This window comes from Mesoplodon densirostris, chromosome 15 (assembly GCF_025265405.1).
Source record: "Mesoplodon densirostris isolate mMesDen1 chromosome 15, mMesDen1 primary haplotype, whole genome shotgun sequence".
NCBI lineage: Eukaryota > Metazoa > Chordata > Mammalia > Artiodactyla > Ziphiidae > Mesoplodon > Mesoplodon densirostris.
Window position 1 is genome coordinate 87,559,347 of NC_082675.1, and position 26,225 is coordinate 87,585,571.

At 47.5% G+C, this 26,225-nt stretch overlaps 1 protein-coding gene across 4 annotated transcripts in view; it reads right to left on the bottom strand.

The window, feature by feature from the left end:
- Positions 1-26,225, bottom strand: part of ZNF516 (zinc finger protein 516) — a 105,715-nt gene that overhangs the window by 60,434 nt on the left and 19,056 nt on the right. The gene's annotated exons all lie outside the window — the stretch shown is intronic.

The window sequence follows — 26,225 nt, forward strand, 5'->3', positions numbered from 1 at the left end:
AAATGCGCACTAGAATAATTTTTTATCAAAGATATCCAATGTTTAAGGAAAGACTGTGGTGAGAGAATTCGTGGGAGTGTGCGGAACACGGGCGACGGGACAGGAGCGCATCTGAGAATGAAGGACAGAGACTCAGGCCAGGCAGAGGATGGCAAAACGCGGGGGCACGTGCAGCACACGTGAGCCGCGAGGAGGGCGTTCACAGCCGGAAAAGGCGCTTCACAAATGTATCTTTGTGTCTCGGTGAAACATAAATGACTTAATTAAAGAGAGGCAAGGAAGGTCAGGAGCAGAACCCTGAGGTCCTTCCACATCTGGGCCTGAATCTGCTGCTCCAGCACCTGGCGACCCACGCCGGCTGCCCCGACGGACACCACTCCCAGGGGTGTGTGACCGCCAGGCCGCTGCCACCGCGACATTCAGTCTTCGCTGCCTCTTAGATAAAGCCCAGCCCCCCCGGCTGGCCTCACAGTGCCCTTCCCGACCTGGTCGTGTCCCTTCTCTCCTGCACTGGCCGCAGGGCCGAGTCCCACCCCAGTGCAGACACCCTCCCGACCCCGGCAGGTCCTCACATGGGAGGCGGGGTCTGAGCCCAGCAGGAGCAGGGGTCACACTGTGGGGTCACTGTCGCTCTCATGCTTGTCCACCCCCTGGAGAATGAGGGGCCGGGGCAGCTCTGCGCTGCTCCTCCAGACGCCTGGGCGTCTCCCTCACCTGTGCACAGGCGAAGGGGAAGTGGACGGGGTGGCCCAGCGCTGTGCCTGGCACGCGTGGGGCAACAATCTGGGCTGCAGGGAAGCCAGCCCAGATGCCTGTAAACTGCCAAACAGGCCCAAGACAGTACACACTGACAAGCAGCTATCTCAGGAATTTCCATCTGACTCAACGATACGGAGAATAAAGAAAACAGCTGACCAGAAGGGATGTGAGAGGTAAAGTGTCTTTCTGGACGGTATTTTGATGGGTATATATATGTATAACTGAGTCACTTTGCTGTACAGCGGTGATGAACACAATACTGTAATTCAACTACACTTCAATGAAAAAAAATTTTTTTAAAAAGCAAGCAGGAGTGGGGCAGTGGGGAGAACACCGCACACACAGGCCCCTGGGGCCCAGTCTGTTTATCCTTCTTATCTCTAAACAGAAGTAACTGAGTTAACGATTCTGAGGGTCTCCCTACTGGGGGCTCCAGACTTGCACAGAGAGGCGCCCCGATGGACAGATTTCCTTTTTTAAAAAAGCTGTAACATGTAGAAAGGAAGCCACATTTTTTCCAAAGTTTCAACGTCAGGCACACTAAGAACTCATGTTTGAAAAGCAACAAAATGTGAAGAAGCTGTGTGTTTCTGATTGTCAAGCAGACAGTGTACAATGCACATCGTTTGGTCAGAGACGAGGCCAGGCAGCAACGCGTTGTTTGCTCTGGGTGGTCCGACCTGCCATGTTTTCCCCGGAGCCGACTCAGAGAAGGATGCTGATGGTGGAAGGCAGGGGGCCGGAGGGTGTCACCCAAACATCCCCAGGGGTTCCAATAGATGACACTCTATTCCTCCACTCACCATGAGGGACAGACGCCTTCTGAAAAAAACAACACAACTCCTGTTCTCCAAATGCCTCCTCCCAGAGACCCACGCCAGAGGCAGAAATCTCATTTAGATGATGTATTCTCAAACTTCTTTCGGGAAAGCCTCATGCTAGCAAGTTTCCCAGGCACCTAAAGAAACCAACTCAGTCTGAGCAACAAACTCTGGAAAGCAGCAGGAAGCACAGCTGCTCAGAGATATTCCTTACTCTTTACACCTACTACGGAGCCACTCCCACACCCCAGGAGAGAGGGAGAGAGAGGTGAGACGGGAAACTCCCAATAAAATAAATAAACAAAATCTCCCCTAAACTTGGATAAACAAATGAGATGAATAAGAACACTTCTTCATGACAATTTAAACTAATTTGTTTTTTCCACGGCTGCACATTATTCATGATTTTATCAGACAAATGATGTGCATGCATCCCCTGCCATCCCAGGGCTTATTTCAGTCCCCCAAATGTTGAATTTGATATAATACATAAAAATATAAATGAAACATACTATTTACATTTAACTTAGTGACCTAATCTGGGTACAAAAATCTTCGGAGTTTAAAGAACCGTCTAGAATACATTTACAGAGGAAAAAACAACTACAACACCAGAAATTGGTGTCTCTGAAGTAATTTGACAGGCTTCACTGGACCACTAAGTTGGGTCATAAAGGATGTTACATGTCAGAACTTCTCCAGTTCACGGGAATTAAACATCTGAAACGGGAGTCCCGTCCCCCGTTTGCCAGCGGGTGAATTTCAGAAGGTGTCCTTCACACCCAGGCGTGCCCTCACCTGTCAGGTGCCGAGAGTCAGGAAAGGACATAAGGAAGCCGTGTGACACCGAAGCCCCTTGCAAGGCACTTTCTCCGAGGGCCACTCAGACCCCCAGTCACAGTGCAGAGCGAACAGTCCACGGACAATAAAACACCTGCCCAACGGGGCCTCGCTTGTACTACCAGGTAGCATCCCGGCTGGACGAGCCCAGAGCAAAGTGCAAAGAGGATCAGATGTGAGCACAGCCCCCCTTCTTCCCATGGGGGACCTCAGTCTCTTCTGCACATTTAAAAAGGCTTAGCGCTGCCATCTTTGCTACCAGAGAAATCCACATTCCATTTCTTCATGACAGCCTTGATGTGTAAAATTTCTGATTCCCCAGCACCCCCAAACCCCCAGCCAAAGCCTACATACTTCCCCTCAAGAAACCCAAACGCTAGAGAATATACTTTTCATTTCTTATTCGGGCTTCCTGCAAAACTTGCTTAAAAACTCGCCAAGGCAGCAGAACCCTGCAATTTACAAGAAAATTCTCAAGCAAGGGCCTTCAGGGCACCCATGAATCGGCACAACCAGCTCTTCTTTCTCTTCTGTTGTCCACTTCTCTGCCCACCCACATCGTCCAACACTGAGCCCTGCTGTCAATCTCTGTGAGAATGACAGGAGATGTCTTTTTAAAGAACGTAAAAATATGTGGAGGGGGAAAATGGAAAAATACCATAAGGGTGATGACCACTTAAGCTCAAAACACCATTATCTTAAGGAAATCATAACATCAACAAAACTGGCTCCACTTGAAAGAGGCCACTAAGTGGCCCCCTTCCTGAAGCCCACAGTCGACTGGCAAAGTTTCTTGCAAACCTTTAGAGAAACAGTCAAAAAGGAATTCCCCACAACTGGCTTTCCTTAGTCAGTGGCCAAATCAACAGATCTTCGTGACCATTCTTTTCAGCTGCAGACAAAAATTCTTCTCCCCAAAAGAACAAGAATAGTGTCCTCAGAACTTCCAATGTGAAAATGCAGCGGGGCAGCCGCCCCAGTTAGAAGACTGAGGGGAACCTTATTAGCCCCATAACCCACAGCACTAACTGACTCTATACTTTAAAAAAAAAAAAAAAAAAGCCCACCAGCCTCTGTGAGCCAGGAGGGTCTCAAACGGTTTGTCAACATTGATTGGGGTCTCTGCTGGTGAGAGGTTCTCATCCAAACACCGCCCCGTGATAAAGTGTCACACTACCTGGTTTCAGCAAATACATTCCGGTGCCGAGCTGTCCCTATTTTATTCTCACAGGCAAACGCACGCCGAATGCGACTTGGTGTTCCAACTTTTCCTGAAACGCGTTAACCTAAAGATAACTAACCTTACAAAACGTGTAAGTAAACGCTAGCTTTTTACTCAGACCAGAGCGATTAAAGAAAGTCTTCTAGCAACACAAATATTAGGAGGTAAAGGGGAGAGAAAATCCACACGTGTGTTTCAGCTGGCATACGACCCATGAACATACACACAGCACAGCCCCATTTGAATCATATTTTGCCCATAATGAACCACAGTTTTGTTGTTATTATATTACAAACTTTTTCCAAGGCTGTAATTGGGAACTTGCCAGACAAGCCTGTAATTTAATTGTTTAGGCATAAAAATGGCTTGCTGATTAGGGTTTTAAAATAGATTTCCAATGCATCTCTCCCTCTGTGTGTGTGTGTGTGTGTGTGTGTGTGTGTGTGTGTCTCATAGGGATGTGACAAACAGTCTGAAGCTACTTTTTTAAAATGCCTTCCATAATTTTGGAAATAAATTTTTTTGAAAAATTTAGGTAATTTCATGTTACATAAATATTTATATATATTGCCGATATAATTTTATGATAACAATTATAACAACAGGAAAAAGTAAAATGCTTATTACAGAAAATATAAATCTGTATTCATAACATAAAATGCATTATCATGGAGATGGGGAAGGGGTTTAAGAGAGGGCAAAATATAAACGTTTTGAAAATAAAATACGTAGCTAAACTTTAAGACGTCATCATGTGAGGGCATAAATAAATAAAGCACCAGGTCTAAATGCATATATGTAAGGGCACTGCCATACCTTAGAGAGATTCTTTCTTTTTGATTCTTTCTTTTCATGCCTGCACAGCACAAATGAAATAAGGTGATTTTCTCAAGACCGCTTACACTCACTGGATTTGGGATACATTTAATCTGTGGGTAAAGGTTTCAAGGAATAAACCACTTCTGTAAGTGAGGACCCTGGGAACTGAGTCTTGGACCTAACAGAAGGCAGAAAAGTCACTTCCTGCAGCATCCCTGGTGACCTTGTGAAACAGCGTCAAGGACCCAGTTATCTTCACCTGCCGACAGTAACTCCCTCCAGAACAAGACCTGCAGGGCTGGGATCCAGGACACACACCAGAAGGAAAAGCCCTGTGACAAAGCTGTCAGATCTGTAAGAATCCACGTGGGACAACAGTCCGTCATTGTCCCGCACGCCCTCCCGTGACAGCTCCCACGGTGGAAGCCCCACGGCACAGTCGCGGGGCGAGTTAACGAGGGTTTCATCACAATCCCTGAGAGCTACTGGGCACCAGGCCACTTATGGGGCCTAAGGGCAAGGATAACTAAGCAACAGGCTTGGCTTCGAGGGACCCAGACGTCAGAAAGAAACACGTAACCACACAGGGAACAGCAGCGGAGCAGGGAGGGAAGTGATGACCTGCCCTAGCCAAGGGTGGCCAGATCTCCCCCAGAGAAACCCAGGTGCGTGTGGGCCCAACTAGCCTTTCAAGCAAGCCCCAGCCCTCTCACCCACACCCAGGGGTAACCCCATCATCCTGCGGGCTGGACCTCCAATCCACACTTGAATCCACACGCTCTCCTTCATCTCAAACCAAGATCATCTTCCCAAATGCAGAGCTGGGCAACCTCTTTGAGGCTTCAACCCTCCGCAGGCTTTGCACACCCTGAAGATGAGGCCCAAACTCCCCCAAGGGGGCTTCTAAGGCCCTGAACCCCCGTACTGCTGGGGTCCCTGGGCCCCCAGCCAATGGCCGTTCACCTGCCCCACACCCCAGCTGGACGTGCGTTCACTCCCACCTCAGAACCCTCAGGTGTGCGGGTCCCACCCGCCGTCCACCTTCTCAGGTGTGGTCTTTCTAAGAGACCCTTCCTGACCCCCTTTGCCCTGTGACCAGGTCAGGCACAGTCCCCACCCCCCAGCCTTGGCCCGATCCCAGCTCGTGCCTGGACGTGCTTCTATTACCGCTTCTTTAACTGGTCACTCGTGTGGGAGGCATCCTACTCTGTGAAGGCAGACCCACCAAGTACCACTGAGTCCTGACACCAGCGCAGGAGCATCACGGCACCACGAGAGGTGGTCCAGACCGTGAGCTCCGAGGTCAGGCTACCCGAGATCTAAACTCAGTTCTGCCACTCCCTGGGATCAGCTGTGTGACTGGGAGCAAGTGTCTCAACCTCTCAGTTCCCCAGTCCATTTCTTCATTTTTAAAATGCAAGTGATGGTAATGAGAACTATATTACAGTATTTTTGTGAGATTTAAAGTAATGCATGCAAGGTGCAATGTTGAGCACACAGCAAATGGCCAATATATGGTAGGTATTATTATAAATTAATAATTGCTAAATAAATGAATGAGATGTCAGTGCAGTACCCAAAGATACCTAGTCACTGGCAGTGACACTGTGTGGTTTAATAAATTCAAAAGGAGGAAATAATAGTTTAGGAAGCTACGTTAGAAATAGCTAAATAGTAACCCACATGTATTCACTGGGCCCTGACAGGTTCACCACAGAAGTTATTTAATACAATTATAAAGTATTCCACGAACAGCTATCATCATCCACAGCACACAAGTGCAAACCTGTCCCAGCTCAAGACTCCATACAAAGTCAACTTTAATATAGACTGGGTATTAGACCATATTTGAGAATTACTATTACTTTCGTTAGGTCTGTAACACAGGAGAACTTTCTTAGTTTTTGGAGATGTGTAATGAAGTATTTTAGAGGTGGTTTACAAAAGAGAGGAGAAGGCAGATATATCACAATGCTAACAACTGCTGGGGCTAGATGGTGGGTGTATAGATATTCATTAGTTACTCCTTCCATTTTTATGGGTTTTGGATGTTTTTCACAAAAGAAGTTAAAAAATAACTCCCACTTGCAACTCCAGTAAGTAGCACAATGGGAAGCAGAGATGCTCTGGGACAGCCCGATGGGCCCTCCCCCATCCCCATCCCTCCCCTGCCCCTCCCCAGGCCCCCAGGAAGCTCAAAAGTCTCTAAGGAATGCACTTTGGGAAAATTACCTTTTGTTAAACTCTAGTATTTGAAAGTCAAAGAAAGAAAAATCATCTGAATAATATGAAACGGTCCACATGAAAGCAGTATTTTAAGAGGTTGTTTGCTGGTGTTCCAGAGGCTTGCCCCGAGACATTCAAGGGATCTCCCCAAAGCTCCATGGGGCCCAGCCTTGGTGCAGACAGTGCAAAGTCAGCCATCGCAGCCAAAATGAAGCAGCCATGAAGACATGGGCACTGGGGAAGATCCTCCCATCGCGTCCCAGGGCAAAAATCCAGTAAGGCTGCCGGGGTTTATCTTCCCCAGTTTAAACAATCATTTTCTGACCAACTAAATGTGGCGTTGTCGGGGGAAAAGGTAGAACATCCTGTATTTTTACACAGTAAGCATCGCTCTGACTCTACAGGAAACCTTGCCATTTTCTGCTCTGTGAAGTAAACCAACACCAAGCAAAAGCCAAACGGTTTTGTACTGATTCCCTCAAAACCATCGAAGTCAGTTCTGTCGAAATCATATCCTGGAAAAGGAATCAGAAGGCTGATTTTTTTTTTTTTTTTTGAAATAACCTCTAATATTTAGAGTCATCTGCATAACAAAACAACTGTGCAAGTTTCTTTAAAGGGAACCCAAATCAGACTGCAGACCTCAGGGGGGCTCGAGGGGCTGCAGGACAGCTGGAAGGGGCGTTTCCCACACCGGGTCTGCGGCCTTTCTGTCGACAGATGCAAAGCCCGATGCGCGTGCTGTTTGTCCAATACGTCTCTTCAATTCCAGTTCATTAATTAACCACGTCATGACACTAAGAGATCGTTTGGCTTCCCCGACGCCCTGTGGTCTCTCTCCTTCTCTCTCCCTTGGTCACCGGGGGAGAGGGGGGCTTCCGGGAGTCAGAGGGATGGGGGCTGAGCTCACGGGGTGGGGGGGCACTGTCCCGGGCGGGGTGGGGGGAAACAGGAGAATTCGGGAAATGTGGGGAATGGGTGCTGTGTGGAAGATGCCCTTACAAAGAAAACAGCTCCGGGCAGACGGAAGCCTCAAGATATTTACAGGATATTCTGGCCCCAGAAGGCAGGTCATAAAATTTGAAAAGTGGCCTCCTGAGGGCGGCCGTGAGGCAGTGAGGCTGCAAGGCCCGTGGGTGCTGCTGTCAGTTTCACAGACTGCTCGTTTGTCCTCCAGCAGACAATGCAACGGGCCTTCCCAGTGACACTGCGGTCCTATGAGCCGTGAATTAGAATACACCATTAACATCCTGCACAAGCTTATCTACTGCGGAGACAAAAAGCCCATTCTGTGAACAAATGGGGAGAAAGTCCACAACAACTAGGAGTTCCTCTCCCCACTCGCCAATCTGCCCCAGATTAACAATCCCAGGCTTATAGTCCCCAGACGGGGTCCGAGCCGCCCCATGAAGTGGTGCATTCACTGCCTGGAGAGCCAGGCCGCTGATGGCAGAGCCAATCAATAATCCATTATAGAGCAGACCCCATTTCCATCTCATAAGGAGAAACGAACGCGAGCGACCAGAATGGCAACGTTCACGGGGGGGGGGTCCACCCCGCCTCCCTCACTTGGGCAGAAGGACACGAACCCGCTGTCCCAGAGTACGGGGGAGGCTCAGGTGGACCCGGCAGACCTGTTTCCAAGCAGCCAGAGAACCCTGTGCTTGGACTTTTCTGCCAGAAGCACTCATTTTAAAGGTAAACCTCAAAAATGCTTTGTTCAGGACACAAGGTGATGTGAACAAAGCACGGACACAGTGGTGACAAAAGTCCATCTTCTGAAACAAAGGTGTCCTTTAAATTATTTAGCACCCCCAAATAAATCAATGCGAGTGCCAGCATGAGTCCCCAAATGTAACTAACTGTCCATAATAAGGGTTTATTGCGCAAACTCCGCGATCATTGAAAAGCAAGACTTGCTTCCATTCTGTACCTCAGACCACAGCTTTGGAATCATTGCTCCATTTACAGCAGAAACGCAGAGAGGACCTAACCGTTATTCCACAAGTAGGTTATCTTCGATGAAGCTGTTTACCACAATTTGTCAAAAACCCAGTAAATTCCTGGTTGAGCAGAGAGAGAGAGGCCATCTTTAGCTCCAGAGAGAAGAACATTTCCTCACGGTAAAGACAGTATACTAAGATACTTGCTAAAGAAAATACAAATTAACATTAATATATAAGCTGCCCACACGTCCTTACTAAAATACAAAAATTTGTGGTCAAATCCGACCTTACAGGGGAACAACCAAAGCAGATGAATACACAAATATAATTCTTGATCACATTCAGAAAAGGCCAAGAATAAATGGGGGAGCGTGCGTTTCCATATCCTGGAAAATCCAAAATGGTTATGGAGACTTAATAAAGAAGCATCCACGTGAAAATAAAGGCAATGGATTTTGTTTAAGTAAAGAAGCATCCCTTTACTTGCGTTTTCTCCTGCTCTCCAAAATGAATACCTTACTGATACTTGTTATTTACTAGTTCCTAAATCTCATATTAAGTAGTGGCCTTATCAATCTATTTGTCCTTACAAAAGGAAACTTCACAAAGCCAGAAAAAAAGAAAAGTCACAGGAGCAGGGGCTTGCTCTGTAATTTTCTGCAGATAGGTGTCCTGCTGGAGCCCCGGGTCCACCACAAAGAGCTGAGATCTGGCAGTAAATCCAGCTTCCTGGAGGGGCCAGCACTGCCGGAGTAGTTAATGATCTTGTCAACATTTCCATTAAGAGCTGCATTTCCAGAAGCTCAGAACCGCATCTCCCCCAAACTGGGCGGCCATGAAATCTGTCGTCACCGAGGGGCTTTACAAAAATAGAAGAAAATCACTTGCTATTCAGTAAGGGAACCACAAAAGCACAAGTTTTTACTTTCACTCTTTTTCCATCCTGCACCAAGATGATGAAAGCCAACGTTTCCACTAATTCAGAAACACTGAAAACTCAGGGAACACCAGAGAAAATGAAGACTCATCAATTTCTTTTTTAAAACAAACATGGAACACCAGAAGGCCTTAGATAAACGGCAGGGAAAAATCCCGTTTAAAAGTGGCTTGTAGGTTTTTACTCAGCCTAACCTCAAACGTGTAGAAACTGCCACCAATTCGGTGTCCAATTTAAATTGTTTTTCTTTTTTGTTGTTGTTTAGAAATTACCAGCAGTGAAAACAAAATAGTCATGGCCAGAAACACTGCATTGCATTTCCTATGGAACACCTCCTTGAAATGTGTATTAGCTGGTTGTAAATATATTTTAACTGAAATCTGTTTCTAGAAATAAGCTGTATTGTATTTCATGTAAATCAACAGCAAAGGGCAATATTCACCTCCAACATGCATACACCGACCTGTTTTCCAGCCTCTTACCTAAAACCAACATTTCTCTCCCAGTATAAAAAAATAGAGCGCAATTAACACCTATTAAATGTATCTCTTTCTTCTGTGCTTTTTGTGAAAGCACCTAGAAGTCCCCACCACAAAGTAGAAGAAAGAATTGTGTCCAAGAATACAGAAGGAGGTAATTATGTGCAGTAAACCATAAACCATTCTGTTAAACATTACCCTCCAAGGTAGTTCTGTTCAGGCGAGAACTCAGCCCCCAAAGATCCCTTCATGAAGAGCACACAGCAGATAAATACTTCAAGAATCAATTTTAATAAATTCTAAGCAACAGCTTACCAAACATTTCCTGTAAGAATACAGGAATTGATTGAACTGAATCCATTTCGGTAGGACAGCAGAAAGGTATATCATGCAAGAAGTTATTTACGACTTTGTTTGCCATTGTACCAACACCAATCAATACTGTAAGAGGATCAAAATTATAAAAGGACAAATTCTTCCCCAAATGCTTTACTAGATAAAGCGCATACACCATAATCAGTTTAAATTTTCCAGATCCCTGACTAGCAATAACTACTGTAACATGACCTGGTTTATCACTAACCCAAGCAGCGCCTTTGAAAGCAGCTGGGTAGCTCAGCCTCTTCAGGAGAGTGATCTATCACAGAATGTTTACCAAGAAGCCCTACCAAGAGCAGTTCTTGACAAGAACATGATATCACATGGCTGTAGGATTTATTCTGCCTTGCTTGTCTAAAAATATATTTTCAAGCACAGTTAATGACACATCACTGCAAGTTCTAAGTTCTGAAGATAAAAGACCATCTATACTTTCCTTGCAAGGAGAAAAGAATAAACAAGCAAAATTCCACTTTCAGTCCCCATAATAACATTATTGTGTGATTCAGCTTCTAAAGTTAAGTAAATTCTGTACCTGAAGTGATCCTAAATGATCTTGCAAGAAAAGAGGACGGGCTTTTTCTAAGCCACAGCATCTTACCCAGCAACAGCTTTTGGAAACAGTAAATATAAAATAAAACCAGGCACATTCTTGAATTCCAAAGCTCCTAGCTCCTGCCCCCTCCGTCCCTGGAGAGAAAAGATGTCGAACTTGAAATCGAATTTCTCCGCCGGCAGCCCAGCCTGGATTATTTGGGAAGTGTCGCGCTTTATGACCACAGGGCGGGCCTGCGGTGAATGGAGAGGGAACAGTGGGCACGTTTTCCAGGAACCCAGAGACCAGGACCCCGCTTCGGCGAGCACAGCTGGATCATCCGTCTGGTTCCGGCCCGGAACCAGGGCCATACTGGAGGGTGCTGGGGGTGCCCCTCCCTCCCTCCACTCCCCCACCTCCTCGGGCTGCTACACATCCAACCCCGGAAGCCCTTCTCGCCCCGTTCCACCAGGTGCTGTGAGCAGCCCTGCAGGCATCGGGGCAACAGACAAGGTGAGGGGCCGCGTGGGCACAGGTGGCGGGGTGAAGGCAGGTGACCCAAAAGCCAGGGCGGCGGCTCTCGTGTTCTCAGGGGCTGTGACATCCAGGTTAGGGACAATTACTCAGGCCCTAGAGTTCACCGACACGAACCCTGCCGACACCTGTTTGGTGAAAGAGACAGTTACCCATAAACTTCGTGTCCTTTACCCAGGACACAGGTCAACACAAGTCTGTCGCACAACAGGGCCACGTGACTACACACAGGTGTCCCGTGAGCACAGACCTGGGGGAGAAAACAGCGGGACATGCACAGCCTGCCCACAGAATTCACATGAAACGAAACAAAATGCAATTGCTCTAAAGCATGCGTTTCCAGCTCAATCGTCTGAATGAGCTTCTATTATGTTACCTGACAAATATACGGCTGATGATCAGAGGCCGCCCTGACCTCCCATCTCCCAACCAGAGACAGGGCACATGGGTCACTGCAGTCCGCTCCTGCCTCACTCGAGGAGGACACAGGTCCCAGCGACCTGAGATGCCGTCACAGGCCCCCGTTCCTGGAGGAAGATGCTCTGGCTCCGCTCCCCTCCGGAGCGGGCTCACAGCCAACAGCACGGTTCCCTTAACTCCGACTCTGAGCCAGCCTCGCCAGCCTCCATCTAGCAAAACCCTTCCGCCCTTCTGGACCCGCGACGAGCAGCTGTACCATTTCAGGGACCGTGCTCCAAAGCCAGGTCCGGACCATCGCGTGGGACTCATAGGCAAGAGGAACAAAAAACATTGGGGGTCTCGTCCAACTACAGCCCCAAAGCTCGAGCCTCTTTCTATCCATAAACAGCCAAGTGTAAGCTGGTCAGCTGCAAAATTGAAGGACAATTAGATGTCCGGTGGTGAGTCACGTAAACTGCCAGGTTCCTCAGCTGCCGCCCCAGGCACCACCGCTGCCCTGAACGAGGGACCAGCCCGGGGCCTCAAGACCCTCAGACACACAGAGGCACATCGTGACGTCAGCCAGGGGTGCCCCGGGATGTGCAAGCATCTTCACTGGGACCCTCAGAACCATGGACCAGTTATACCCTAGTTACACAACCGCATACGGTCACCAATCACTGATTCACTGGGGGGTGGATACGGGCTGTGACTTCTTTTTTGTTTGTTTAATTTTTATTTATTTGTTTTTTTTTGGCTGTGTTGGGTCTTCGTTGCCGCCGCGTGGGCTTTCCTCTAGTTGCAGTGAGCAGGGGCTACTCTTCGTTGCGGTGTGCCGGCTTCTCGCTGCAGTGGCTTCTCTTGTTGCTGAGCACGGGCTCTAGGAGCGAGGGCTCAGTAGTTGTGGCGCACGGGCTTAGCTGCTCCGTGGCATGTGGGGTCTTCCCGGACCAGGGCTCAGACCCGTGTCCCCTGCATCGGCAGGCAGATTCTTAACCACTGCGCCACCAGGGAAGTCGTGGGCTGTGACTTCTGAGTGTACGGTCCTGCTGGCTTCTCCGCTCTACACTTAAAATCATATGAGCAAGTGATTCGTACAGATGCACACCATAAAACTGCTTTCGGTTTGTTTTACGTTTACTCTGAGTTTTGTCTTTTTTTTTTTTCCAAAACGGGTTTGCCGCACTAAGGGTGCCCACTTACAGGGGCTGCAAATGCCACGGGAAGGTGAGCCACCACACTCGGGCCTTAGACTTGTCCTTCCACTGAATTAAGCCGGCAGGGCTCATGGGAAGGTTACCGAGACCTGCCAGTAAGACCCACACACGCAACAAAGATGCTTATTTTTGAGAATTCATAGGTAAGTGCCTATTACACCACGGGAGGGGCGGGGCAGAGAAAACATCTGCATAAGTTCCTTGCATGTTAGAAGCTCCTCCTTGGAAAGTTCTCAGTAAGGGGCTGCAGGATTTGTAAACACTTAAGCTTTTTCTCCTTAAACTGAACCTGCCTGCATTTTAGAGAAGCAAACCCTCACTGCTTTCTCAGTCAATGGGAGTTTTCTCAAACTAGTTCTTAAGTCTCTCAAGGGAAACTATACTAAATAAGCTAAGTAAGTGACAGGAGACCCTTCAAAATTAGAACCGAGTAAGACCATGCTCTCTTTAAGGAGTGATGCGTGCAGAAGGAATAATCAATGTGTTTTGTTTTGTTTTAACACAAGGAGGTTCCTTTCCTAAGAACACGCTCATCCTGTCCTGCAATCAATCAGGATAATTCCTTCCCATGTCACGCTCTGAAGACATGGCTTCACTAGGAAACAAACAGGAAGTCTCACTTTTCTTCTGAGGAGGTAAACCTCTCACTCACCTTCCAGTCCCGACGTGCAGCACAGGTATTTGTTTGAAAGGATACCCACTGCTGTTGGGTCAGTTTCACCCAGCACGTGTGCACACTGCACTTCTCCACGTGTGCAGGACCGTATTCTCCAGATGCTTCATAATCACAGATCATTTAGCGAATTATCCCTTGTAGCTCTGATTCCTGATGTCACAGCACTTACAGAAAAGCCACGCCGAAAGAAACTTTCAAAAAGAGAATCTGCGTCGTGTTGAGTTACGAGGGTCCACGGTTTTCTCAGGAGCTCACGTGCTGTCACCGGCTCCCCGCTCCGGGCCCACACCCCCACCCCAGGCACGCAGACGCCAGAAGGAACCTCTTCCCGCCCCGCCCCCAAGGGCTCCACGTGCAAATCCCACCTCTGCTCCCTCCTTCTCTGACACTGAAAATCCAGTGATTTTCCCTAAATCCAGAAAAAAAACGTGTGAGCTCTCCCTTTCCACCCTATTTTGCATCGTAATATCTTTCATATTAAAATCACGTTTAGTATTTTCCTTCGGGCTTCTAACCTTAGAGCAGCGCCATCCAGGCTTCCCCGGTGAGTCTGCCGTGGCCACAGGGAGTCACAAGACCATGCCTGCCCATCGCCACGCCAGGCACCGCGTGGGATCCTCCTGGGGGAGGAATGTCACCTGAGGTTTCCGTTCTTCAAACCCAGAGACTCCTTCGTACAAATTCAAATCAAACCATTTCATGACTTTAATCAAAGGACAATCCACACACTTACTGGAGAAAGAGGAAAAAGAGTGTCACCACCGTCCATCTCCTTATCAGGAACTGCAGGCTCAACATACTTAAGCGTCTAGAAGGTCTGTTTAGGTGGAAACACCGAAGCCACAAAGGCATGAGTCCACGCATGTCGGGGCACACAGGGTGCAGAGAAAGACCTACAGCCCCTCTCGTTAAAGACCACCCAGAAAAACCAAAGATGGAAACAGGAACATCCCAAAGTTTATAAATGATCGCATTATTGCTTTCTGCACTGAGATGGCTCCTCCCAGCAGGGAAAGGTCAGCTCTCTGCATCTCCGAAGCACTCTGCCCAAAAATACCGTCCCAGGAGCAGCAAGCTATGCAAATGTGGGCACAAAAAAAAAAATCTTACTCATATGCAAACTAATGTCCTTCAGCAAGGCTTTCCCAGATAATAAAAGTGAAAGTCCTCATAGGCTCTGCAGATCTGCTTACACAGCTGCCTCTCAGGGAAAAAGTCTTGAAGAGTTTTGCTCAAATTCACTCTATGATCCTTTGGTCCTAATAAAAAGGAGGTGATAAGAGGGCTTCTCAATGCTCAGTTATTTTTCTGTTTACCATCAAACTCCTTTTAACAGTTTCCAGCTAAGCCGGGCAAAGCGGTCCCACACCAAGGTCAAAGTAACAACTTGGTGCTTAGCCGGCCCTCAATCCCAGGTCTGCGAAACGGAAGTCCGACGGATTAAATAGGAAGGAATTCTAACTGAACCAAATTTGACTTGCCCTGAACGTGTTAAATGAAGTAATAAGCCCCCTCATCTGACGCTGGTGCTCTGGGGAAGAGACAGGACTCTCCCGGCCTCTTAGAGTCTGAAATGATCAAAAGTTGGTATTACAGTATCAATAAATTTTTTAAGAAAAGTTTGCTACTGGTTTTCTTTAAGAAAGAAATAAACTGCTGCAACTGCACAGGGCCTTTCGTTTCATAACCTTGACTGTCCGCCGATGCAGGCTGTCACACATCACCAACAAAGACCCGAGGACGTGCTTTCCTGGGCGACACTGTGCTTCCCTGCAGGTCGAGCCCCACCAGAAACACCGCACCCGGGTGGCTGCTTGTCCTGGACCTCGGATCTCAGGGCATCTCCATACCTCATGCTGCCCTGCTCGTCTGTGTTGACGAGGCCAAGCATTGGATCGGGAGTCTGACTGGGGTGTGCTATTGTCCTCACTGCATTCAAAAGGCCTTGTGCAGTAGAAAACTGACAGCGAGCTTTAAAAACAGCACTTGCAGGCATCTTTTTAAGTCTAAAATGAAGTACTTCTGCTGTATGAGCCCCAAGCAGTGCATGCAAGTCGATCTTCTTAACCCTAAATTAAACATACTATTTTATAAATGAAGCAAGGCAGGCGAGGACCCCTGGACATAAGAGCTCCTGGTAAGTTCCCTTTCTTTACACGATCACGTAACATGTTGGCATCTCCAGGCTCAGGAGCGGGAACTCAGACTACATCCCACGAGCTAGCAGCTGGTGTCCAGGAAGGGCTGCTGGGAGGCACCAGGGTCCCGGGGGTCCAGGAGTGCAGAGCCCACTGCAGGGTAGGTGATGGGGGGCCTGCAAGGCCGCTTCTTCACCCCAAGCCTGGTCATTTCACTCGTGAAGAGGTTGAGACGTTTCCTTTCCTTTCTCCCCTTTTAAAGAAATTACTTACTGGACATATCTTTTAAGACCTGGGATGTATCTTGGGCAGCTCAGGACGATGCAGCAGGGCCAGTGAGAAAGGATGATATCATCTAAGCAGCATCAGCAATGCAGAGAAGCAGCACTGGGTGTGAGAATGACATTCGGTGGTGAATTCACGGCCGCCTCACCATCAGGGGATCTCCCAGAGGCCCTGGCCCCCACCAGGACCAGGAGGCCCCAGGACCAGACTCTCTAGGTGCCCAAAGGCTCTTCATTATCTCACACCAGCTGGATGACTTGTCTTCAACGTTTGAGTTTTTAAAACTAAGCATGAACTTTTTTCTGACAGTTTTTTTCCTTGACTGAATATCTCAGAGTCACGTGTGTTCAGAGATCACTCCTTGTTCCTGGACACAGCAGGTGAACAGGGAGAGGAAACATAGAAGATTTTACTCTCTGGCTGTGATTCATTAGTCAAGGAAACTCAAAGAAGAAAGAGGCCGTTTAAAAACTCTATTTACCGGTTCCCTTGGGCCAAGGGAGCCAGTCCACATCGAGGACAGCTCTGAGACTGTGATGCCCCATGGCACCTGGGAGGAAACTTCCAGATTCGGCTGAACACACGGTCAGAGGGGAGAATCTCGGGGCCAGCGTCTTGACGACAGGCGCTTTGTACCCTTATCTGTAGATTCATTAAGCAATAAAAGACAAAGGAAGCAGAGCTGGAAAGACCGTGAAGCATAAGTCAATTCTTAAAAGACTGACCCCTGGCGTGCTGTGATGTTAAAGCCTCCCCTCCCCATGGCCTTCCTCCCAAAACCCTCAGCCCAGGTCTAACGGGGAGGAGATCAGAGAAACCCAATCGGAGGCACAAACTACGAGACACCAGACTGGTCCTCCTGGAAACTGCCAAGGCCAGGAGAAACGAAGGAGGCCCAAGGAACCATCACAACTGGAGAAAAGTAACCACCAGATGCAGCGGGGAACCCGGCTGGGGCAGGAGGCGGACACTCACGGAACTGTGAATCCCAACAGGGCCCAGAAGTCAGCCCCGAGCGACACACCACTGCGGTTCCTGCAGGCCTGACCAAAGCACTGATGTTGTCTAAGGTGTTGCATCAGGGGAAGCTGGGTGAAGGGGAGACGGGACGCTCTGAGCTACTGTCGCGACTTTCTGCAAATCTAGAATGAGTCCAAACTTTAAAATAAAACTACACTGTCTTGCATGCTGTGCAGAAAACCATTTAATCACCCATTAAAATCAAAACAAAACATTTTATTAGAGAGCATATGCTTTTACAAAGCCTGTCTCATTTAAATGAAATGTTGTCTGTCTGCAAAAAAATAAATAACTGAAACAAAATTACAGAGAGAGTAAAGAGAAGGCCAGCACGTGAGAGGCGGGAAACACAGGTCCCTCCAAACTAAGGAAGATGCGAGCACCCCTGCTGCGGTCCAGCCAACCACACGATGGGCCCGCCTCCACGGAGCAACATGAGAGTCCTCGTGGCTTCTTTCCGAGATCTCCCTGCGGGCACCTGAACACCACCCCACAGAGGCTGCCACTCAGTGGACAGGCAACAACAGCTAACATGTTCTGAGCGCTTGCCAGGTGCCAGGCGTGAGCTCAACATGTATTCCATCTCCCCTGTAATTATGGTCATTCTCTCCACTTTACAAATAAGGCAAGTAGGGCACAGAGAAGGCAAGCACACTGCTAAAGTCACACAGCACGGAGGTGGCCAGGCAAGGTCTGGGCGGGCAGGGAAGCTGGGGGTCTCACTCTGACCGGGGAGAAGCAGAGGGTGGAGCTCCACACTTGGATATTTAAGAGGACACCTTGGAAATAAAGACGGCAGAACACAGAAGATGAAATGGAGAAGACACACGTGGGTGGGAGGGCGAAGGCCCACGGAGGACCAGGCAGGGAGAAGCTTCTACAGCTGGAGACACATGACAAGCCTGAGCAGCGGGGAGGACTGCAGAGACCCGCTTCCGCCCATACTCACCTGTGCTCACTGCACCCTGGATTCAAGCTTTAGAAGCACAGAGGCTTTTTGGATTCAAAACGGACCCAGGCTTCCAACCGCTGCTCCTTGGACTTTCCCTGTCCCCTGTGACTCGTCTAAGCCTTGCTGGAAATTGCCGAGGTCCCTTGGGAGTGAATATTAATTCAAGCTCCTTCCATATTCTTTTTGTTTGTTTATTTGTTTGTTTTTGCGGTACGCAGGCCTCTCACTGTTGTGGCCTCTCCCATTGCGGAGCACAGGCTCCGGACGCGCAGGCTCATAGGCCATGGCTCACGGGCCCAGCCGCTCCGCGGCATGTGGGATCCTCCCAGACCCGGGCATGAACCCATGTCCCTGCATCGGCAGGCGGACTCTCAACCACTGTGCCACCAGGGAAGCCCTCCTTCCTGATTACATTAATTGCTCTTAGGGTCCTGCTGAAAAACGGGCACAGTGCACGTTTGTGTGGCTGCCCCCACCCGCCGGGGCCCTGATGCCTCTCTGCTGATTCAGGGGCGGTGACATCACCCGGGGACACTCCTCCCCTGCGGCTCCAGGGCCTCCTCCACCTCCTGTCACCTCCACGCCCAGCTGGCCCCCGCCCGGCCCAGACCACCCAGTCTCCTGCACGACAGCCACTGTCCACACGCAGACCCTCCTCCTCACACGGGCTTCACCCTACAAGCCCCGGGCAGCGTGAGGAGGACCCGAAAGAGAACCCCACCCGGCGGGTCAAATCGGACCTGCATGCTCAGCCCACGGGGAGGGCGGAGGTGGCGCCGTGCATGCGGTCCGTTCCAGGGAAATCAAGACCAAGGCAGCAGGGATGGAGGAGGGGCTCCCGCAGACGCACAGAAGGAGACGCTGCGGCAGATCCAGAGGGCGCAGGGGACCTTCGGGGTGCGCACCCCGAATCTGGGGAACGGAGTCGGCAAGGTGGCCCTGGCAGGGAAGCAGGCCCCAGGGGAGGGGACCATGGCGGGGAACAGGGGGCAAGTGGACAAAGAAGGCAAAGGTGATGAAGGTCCTCACTGCCAGGAGGACCTGAAGTCAGACTCTCAAGGACACAGGAAGCTACCACGTGCTGTGGCCATGGGTAGAGGACCAGGGAACCTGCAGAGCCCGGCCCGTGGACCCTGCAGCGACACGCGAATGGAGCAGGCGAGGCAGGGGCCGAGGACTAGATTTCCAAGGAGAAACTAAAACAGAGGCCAGTTCAGGGCCTGCCGGAGGCTCAGACGTGAGGCCTTGGGGTCCGGGATGTAGAGTCCATGAGAAGCAACCTTGGGTCTCGGGGAGCATCACCAGGAATCTGCGGCCGGGAGGAATGTAAGGACCGCTGGTCCCGCTTCTCTCGCCTCAGAGAACAGCTTCGGTGAAAGCAAACATCTCCCACCAGTCTCTCTGCCCAGGCCCACCCCTCTGAGCACCGGGGGCAGAAGTGACCCCTCTCCGCCAGGGACTGCAAGTTACAACTGGCTCAGAGAGGGTGCTGGCCAGGGGACGTGAAGCCAGGTCCTGGCCCCGGTGCTGACTGTGATCTTCAGAAAGACACGACACGTCAAATCAATTTAGAGTCTGAGCCTCAAAAATCTTTTGCAATCTGATGGGCAGCCTCGTTTTCAAAGCAGAAGTTTAGTAACTTCCTGCATCTGCAGACATGTTCAAACTGTAAGTACATTCAATTCCTGATTTTTCTGTTACCAGAGAAATGCATTTCCCTGGATAAGGTAACCACATGCATCACAGACCCTCAAGGCAACTACAGAAAAGTAATAGGTGCAGGGCAGTCTGAGCGCCTCTGGCCACTGCCTGGTCATCTCTAGCTCCCTCTGTCCTGTCGGACAGCCTCTCCCCAAGAGGCACCATAGCCTCTTCCAGACCTGAGCTTGAGAACAAGGGGACGCCTTGAGTAACCCTGGACGGCCGTAAACGCAGCCCGGCCCGTGCCCAGCTGCACACAGAAGCCTCAGCGCCACTTCCAGACATGCTGACAGGCACCTGGAGGAGGTCTCCTGGTGAATATGTGACGACACGACACTGAGACTTGCTCTCGTGGACCAGAAAGGTCGAGAAACGGGCCACCGATCTCTGCTTCCCACTTTCGCAGAAACGTGTTCATTTATCTGAAATTAGAGACTGCAAAATGAAGACTGGCAGTGTCCTTCAGCGTTTGTGATTGGGGACAGGCCCACGTCCCCTTAATAAGAAAACCCACCACACTAGGTATTTATGAGACAGAAACTCTCACTCGGGGGGAAGAAATGGAAACTTCGATCCACACTCCCCTGTTACCTACCCTGTTCAGACCTCAACAAAGGGCCTGGGGTGTACAGATTGCATTTAGCAGTGCTTCACAGTTTCTGTGCTCCCCCAACCATGAAAGATCCTGAACCATCAAAGCACAGCACTGCAAAGAAGGAATAAATACGGCACTGAAAGGAAGCTTCCAGGTCCCAAGCCTCCAGCTTCCCATACCGATTTTAGAGGCATTCAAAGTTCATTCCTGAATAGTGTTTCGTAAATGAAGTTACAGTCTTTCCACAGGTTTAGCTCCGTCTACCTGAATATAAATAGCTGATGTAGTCAAGTCAGGCTGTGCTAAAGTTCCCTTGCCCTGGAGAAAGGTTTTACCTTCTCCCTGCAAAATGTAAAATTAGTAAACTGTGCAGCAACAGTGAGGTCACCAGCCCAAAATGACACCCAAACTTAGTATTATCAGGGATTTGCTGTCCTGTTTTTATATTTACTAAGAAAGCTACACTCATTACGTCCTTATATTTAGAGGGCTCTTTAAAAATAAGTTTTAGTACAGATCTATGAATGTATGTATTGTACAGAGCGGACAGTTAAAAGAAAGTACTCATGATTTCAGGTTACATATTTTCCCTTCCACACTGAAATAACCAAAAACCTAGTAATAGTTTCCACTACTGCATTAAGAGTAAAAGTGCTTTCTTTCAATGTAAAAAGAAATTAAATAAAATTACTGAGTTGGGCCAAGGGAGGAGATTCACTTTTCAGATAAAAGGGGTTTTGGTAACTTTAGTCTCCTGACCAGAAACTTTAATATTTTAAAAAATATAATTTTAATGTTGGGACTAAACAGAGACTTCACTTTCTATGTTTATCTTCTTTTATTCTCAAGCCCTGGAATCTGAAAGGTTAAGTCACACTGTACCTAGAAAAATCATGGTGTTGTCTTATGTTCCTTTCAACTAATATTCACTAATTAAAAAACCAGCGTAGGCACTAACTGTACATTTAAAAATCGTTACAATGGCAAATGTTACCTTCTATATATTTTACCACAATAAAAAGCCAAAACAATGTAGATTTTAAATGCTTAAAATCACTTAAAATGCTTGAATACTGTACTACCTTAAAGATCATAAGACAAAAGTGAATAATATTTACAGGCCTCATGAGGTCAATAATCAATTGTTAAAATTACTTAAAATACGTTGCTCTGGAAACAGCATTATCCTCAAATGAGGATTAGACCTCTAGATGTCAGAGGTCATCACTAGAATCCACGAACTGCTTAAAAACTTGTTTTCTAGGTGAGGCAGCCAGTTTTCATGGGCTGCATCTGGAACAGCCTGTTTGTAAACTCCCTGTTACACTTCATGCTCTCTGCTGAGTGTCTGGGCCAAAAACTTACAGAAAAGAGTCCCTTTTTTTCTCCCCCAATTTTAACTTAGCTCTGGAGCAAACCAGAAGTTTTCAGAATACAATTCTAATTCAAATATGGAAGGAAGAGACCCATAAAGGGTATATTTCTATCCAGCACGATATGCTTCCCACAGTGACTCTTTTTTGCACTAATGGCTTGAGAAATTCCAAGTTCAAGTTATTTTAGATGCGGCATTTAACTGACACTGTGCAGTGTTCTGATCCAAGGAGCCCTTTTATAAATCAGCTTTGGAATGTCCCACTTCTTCCTGGGCTGGAAATTCCATACGAATCCTCTTCTGTGCTCTCTGGTTTATTCTGAGAATTTTAATCCACTTCATTTTTTGGTAACAAATATTTTACAACCATCCTCGGCCAAAAGCACTGAAGCTCTGACCTAATTCACATTAAGAACTTCTTCTCTGTGATTTTATGTTAAATCCTACATACTGCAGGGCTTACCCTTCCCTTGACAATGTTTCCATAAAGTTCCATAAACCTGATTTTTAAAATTCCTTCTATATTCCTTTCTCCTTCCCACGTAGTTTTCTTAAAAGTATTCTTGCAAGCTGATTAATTAAAAGACAACTTTCAGATGCCTATTCTACCCGCATCAAAGACATGACCTACGGTCTCCCTCACCAACCTGCTGGCCAAAAGAAATTAGAATCAGATAAAAACACGATTGCTGTTAAGAAGTTTTAAAGAATAATTCTACACGTGTGCACAATGTATCACCAGTTCAGAGGTTATGACAGCCATCAAACCCTCAACCTCCTGAACTCAGAAGGCAGGCATCCTCTGCCACCAGCATGCTGGTGGGACAGGTGAGAAGGCTGGTCTGCATCCCCTCCGACACCTGGCATGAGACAGAAGCAACCCCTTGTGGGGAGCTTTCCTGGGCCTCATCCCCCCCTTCTCTGTACCGGGATGTGTGGCCTCTGCGTTATTTCTCTGGCCCTTACTGTGCCCGTGTGTGGACTGAGTGCTTTGTCACCTGCCCACTTCTGTCGGGGGTGCAGGGAACACAAGTGTTTCTGGGATCCGGGAGGCCCAGGCCACTGCTGTTGAAACATTCCCGCAGGAGCAGTCAGGCCTCTTCCGGAACATTTGATGGCCTCACAGAACTGTATGATGTAACTGGACAGAGATTCTGGCCCAGCGCAGGAGACACTGCCCGTCTTAGGAAGCTGGACCACACCATCTGGGTGAAGCCTCTACCAGGGCCAGACCTGGAAGCCCGGGCCCCGCACTCACCACGTCTACACTGGGCCTCCCTCCATCTCCCACCGGCCCAATCCGTCTCCACGTCTCCAGGACCGCACCCTCCAATGCCCCTCTCGGGTCCCCCTTCTCCAGTCTCATGGCCACGGGTCTGGCCCCGAGCACCACCCTCCCTCCGCACTGCCCTGCACCGCCTTCCCTAAACAGCCCCCTCTTCAGTCCCCCCGCCGGCGAGCCCCCTGCTGAAGACCACTGAGGGGCCACCCAAATCCCATCACCTCACCACTGGTGAGAGCCCTCAGGACGCCCACTACCCTGTGGACAGAGCCCAGCATCCTCAAGATCACTCACAGCCCCTAACAACCTCTCAGACGTCACCTGCCGTGCTCACACACATGCCCACGCGCGCACACACACGCACGAGCACCTCGAGGCTCTCTTGGGCTCTGACCGGTGCCCGCTGCTCGGTCCTTCCCCAGCACCCTCTCCTGCTCAGGAAACTAACTCCAGCAAGGACTCCTGTCCTCCCCAGAACCATCCTTTCCCATCTACTTGGAAAGGGAATCCAGCCAAACCAAAGAAGATTCAAAGAACTCACAGGCAAAAAAATAAAAACGAAAAGTATCTGGTAATGATCACTAAACCCAATAAGCAAAGAAATAAGTGTAAATAGAATCAAGTCTAAGTAACTGTGACATACATATAAACATGTAATTATTACATTCCTTGCAAGACAGCATATACAATGTAAAATAATAAATTAACAATAGTAGACTAAAACAACATCCAAAAAAGGAATTACAACACTGTGTGGGGAGAGGGGAAGAGATAAAGAAAGGGAGGAAGGTAACAGAAGCACTCATTTCTTCACCCTTCCCAAAGAGGAAGTCAAATTATATTGTTACTGAAGTTGATAAATTGAGAAACAGGGGTTTAGGCAAAAGTTATAAATATAACCACTAGTAAAACTGAAAACATTGGACTTTCTATCTACTTTCTGATTTCAAGGATTAAAGGAGAGGAAATATAATTCATACACCTATAAACAGAAAACAAAGAAAAAAGAAGAAAGCATAAAACAAGATAAAAGTTTTTTAAAAAATTAGGAAAGAACACCTAAGAAATCTGTTTCAGCAAAAAATATAAATGGAATCTACTTATTTAAAAGACTCAATGAAAGGGTTAAAAATTAAATCCAACTATATGCCCTGTACAGAAGACACCCAAAATGAAGGAACTCAGAAAATTTGGACACACAGACAAAATATACCAGAAAAATGCAAACAAAAACAACAGTGAAGATAGAAATATCATGAAAAGTTTAATTCATGGTTCAAAAGGCATTCAATTGCACACAAGTCATACTATAATGATTAAGGGTAAAAAAAAAAAAAAGAAATCACAAAGAATAAGATCGTCCTACACCTTTAAACTCAAATAACAGAGAACAAAATATACAAAGCAAACATCCCAGTGAATACATGGAAAGATCAAAAGAGAGAAAATGGATCTGGGAGACTTAACAAATCTCTCTTAAAGCTGGCAGATTAAAGAGGCAAAAACAATAGAAGACTTGAATTAAAAAATAGAGTCCAATCTAGTATGTAAGTATCAAACCCCACACCAGCCACTTTGCTAAAGTGACAATAGGAGATAAGGTGGCTGCATGCTGACCACAAAGATGGGCTCTAACAGTTGCTTAAATCAGAAACAGCACAGATCTCCCAAGCTCCATACATAGTACTGTGATACCAAAAATTAACAAGTGAAAGCAAAAACAACACTAACAAAAGTCCACCCATTTGGAAAATTTTAAACTCTCTGTAACAACTCCTGGTGCAGGAGGAGATCACAGGGCAATTGCAAAACTCTCCTGAAACTCCTCTGTGTCAAAATGTATGGGACACACAGAAAACTCAAAGTATAACCAGCTGCAGGATTTAAAAATAAAGAAAATACGTAAGTGAAATATTCAAATCAAAAAGTAACAAAGAAAAATTAAAATCCTTAAATTTGAATTTTAAAAGGTAACCACAAAGTAGAAAAAAAGAAAAAAACAGCAAAACTGATAAATGAAGTCCATAACTGGCTCTTTGATAAGCCCAATGAAGGAGAAAAATGACAAGCTGGCCTAATCAAAAGAAAAAAAGGCAGGGGCTGGGGAAAATTAGGTCTACTGACCACAAAAGGAAGGAAAATTAAAAGAATACAATGTTCTTCAAAACATTAATAAGTGTGATAATATTGAAAGAAATTACTAATTTTCTAATAAAATATAAATGTCCAAAATCTATCCAGGAATCAAGAGAAAAAGTAACCAGAACAATAATCAGGTAAGAAATCAAAAGAATTGTTACACACTCCTTCACCCACTCAAATGCAAAAAAAAAAAAAAAAAAAAATCAGTTTCAGTCACACACCTTTTGAGAAACAACTCAGATGTAGGCTATTTGAATGTTTGGGGAGCAACAGCAAAGCACAAAGCTACTGTCCTAAATAAACAAAATGTTCTTACAAAGCAACAAATCATGAATAACTCAGTGGAAAAACCGACCAAGTAAGTGAACAGGTGGTTCACAAGAGAAATAATAGTCAACAAACGTTAAGAAACGCTTAAATGTGGCTTTAAATTTTTAAAACACAATGCAGTGTTTTCCCTATCAAGTTGCCCAAGACTTAGACTGATAACACCAAGTGCTGACAAAGAGAAAGCCGCAGGTCCCTGACTGCTGCCGGGGCTGTAAAATGGCATTTTGATATCCTGTTGGGAAATGCGTCCACATCCATCAGTGAAAATGCCTCTTCCTGCCAAAAATTCCGTCTCAGGGAACTAATCCCAAAGAAACATTCTCACACGTGCACAAAATTGTGTATCACAGAGGTATACTGCACACTAGGAAATGGGTAGCGACACAAAGTCCCCCACGGGGACAAACACAGCGCAGCTGCGCCGGGCAACATCCACCTGGCGGGAGCTGGCCCACTCCCACTGGCTGATGCTCACCCCCAATTCCCTTCCGATGCATCAGAATGGACCACACTGGGTACTGGGCATTTGGAAACCACAGATGGGGTGTGCAAACATCTGTACTCCACCCATCCCTTAAAGAGTAAGTTGTGAGGTTATGTTAAAAAAAAGTAAGTTA